General features: G+C 51.4%; 1 pseudogene; it reads right to left on the reverse strand.

Annotated features, from left to right (window-relative positions):
- On the reverse strand, positions 1-118 carry LOC120585909 (uncharacterized; annotated as a pseudogene).
- Between the last annotated feature and the right edge of the window lie 1,923 nt (positions 119-2,041).

Here is a 2,041-nt window from a genome sequence, read left to right on the forward strand (position 1 = left end):
CGTCTACAGCACCTGGTCTTCCTAGGTGGTCTCCCATTCAAGTACTAACCAGGCCCGACCCTGCTTAGCTTCCGAGATCAGACGGTTTCGGGCTTGTTCAGGGTGCTGTGGCGTAGACTGCAAGCCTTCATTAAGTAATCTGCATAAGGTCACAGCCCTGGCGGATGGGAGACTAGGGTTTGACAGAGCACTTTCCAGGCTCCAAAGCCTCTTCTCTGTCCCCTGAACACACGTTTCCCCCTCTTTGCATGAGAACGTTTCCCACACACCAATGGAGTGTGAACCTCAGCCGCAGACTTCGTACTTTACCAACATGAACTTGTATAAAAATCTGGATTCATGGATTTGAATTTTGTAGACCTGCTCAAGTCACAAGATTTAGAAGGAAGTGCTTTATGTCTGATTACGCCCAGGACAATCCCTCCGCTGGCCTCCTCACTGTATCCTACATAAATCATCGTCCTTCCCCCATCTACGTCCACACCCAGGGGTCTGGCCCTGCATCCTGTCCATCCAAACCCACCCTGACTCTTAGGCCGAAATCAGGGACCCAGAACTCTACCCAGTGGCTGGAGCCCACATTGACCTTCTCTGAATCCCCAAGACCTGTGCAAATTTATCACAGGCCTGTTCCAGGAGAGCCCCCACGTCCTGGCCAAGGGAGCCCCAGTCACACACGCTCATGGACACCCTCTGCCCCTTCGCTCGTTCCTGTCTGGCTGGTAAGTTTGGGAGAAGGAAAAGGGCCTGCCCGCAGCCTGCCTGCCCAGGGGACGTAGGCTATGCATTCTGGTCTGTTCTCTGCCAGAGATAAGGACTGGGAAAGATTTAGCTCCTGTAGGTACAGAGTTGGGGGCCTTTGGTCCTTCAGCCCTGCCTGCCACTGGGGTGGATCACTGGCCAAAACCCAAGTCTTATTTCCCGGTCAGCTCTGTCAGTAACCATTGTGATTTCCATTTGTCTTTCTCCTGCGGCTTTAACTCTCAGTCGAAACCTAACCGGGGATAGAAAGTAAAAGGTCCTCTCCAAATAAAACCTCACAAAAGCCATCTCGTATCATTTGTCATTGTCTCATATGCATCAACAAAGTCTCTCTGCATAAACAGGAGGCGCTCAATACATGCTTACCGAGTGAGTGCATAGCCTCTGGAAGGCGTGCCTCCTGGATCTCCCGTGGTGGTCTCCAATCATGGATGCTCTCTGTGAACTCTCGGCAACTGACATCAACCAAAGTTTGCTGCCCGCTGAGCTGTGGCCACTGTATAAACTGAAAGTATTGGTACCCCTAACGCATTCTCCTAGGAGGCATCTTCCATAACGTGCACTGTGGTAAAAGGGTCTCTCTAACTCTGAGTTGTCCAAATGCCCAGTTAGGCGACAACAACACTCTGATGAGGGTGTGTCCCCAAAGGTGGCCATCGTTTATCTTATTAGATTTGGGGATACAGTGTCATAGGGAGGGAAGAGTGGGCCTGGCGATCGAGAGAGCCAAGTGCCCGTTTTGGCTCTGCTCCTCACATAGACAAGTCAATTCCCCTTCCGGGCCTGTTTCCTTACAAAAGGAAAGAGCTTCATTCAGTGGACCAAGGGGAAGCATATCGGCATCGTCTCTCAAACCCACTCACTGGCTTGGCAATGGCTGCCATGACGGTGTATCAAGGATCCAATGCTAGTCTGGGATCCTCAGGAAGAAAGGTGCTGTGATCAACTAGTGATGTCTGCCATGGAAACAAGGTGCAGTGGTGTTCAGTGTGTCAAGCATTTGCCGACCCGGGGCCGGATGACATCAGTGATGCCCGGATTTGGGACCGAACTGCAGTGTAGCCCAGTAGTTACGAAGACAGGCTCTCGCACCAGACTGCCAGATTCAAGTCCCTTCCCTGGATGTTGATCTTGGGCAAGTCTCACACCTTCTCTGTGTCTCAGTGTCCTCTGCTACAAAATGCAGGCAGTAGGAATACCCAGTTTATAGGGAGGTTATGAGGATTAAATGAGATCATCTGCGTTGTGGGAACAGTGCCCAGCACTGACTTAAGTGCTA

This window comes from Pteropus medius, unplaced genomic scaffold (genome assembly GCF_902729225.1).
Source record: "Pteropus medius unplaced genomic scaffold, Ma_sr-lr_union100, whole genome shotgun sequence".
In the NCBI taxonomy this organism is placed as follows: Eukaryota; Metazoa; Chordata; class Mammalia; order Chiroptera; family Pteropodidae; genus Pteropus; species Pteropus medius.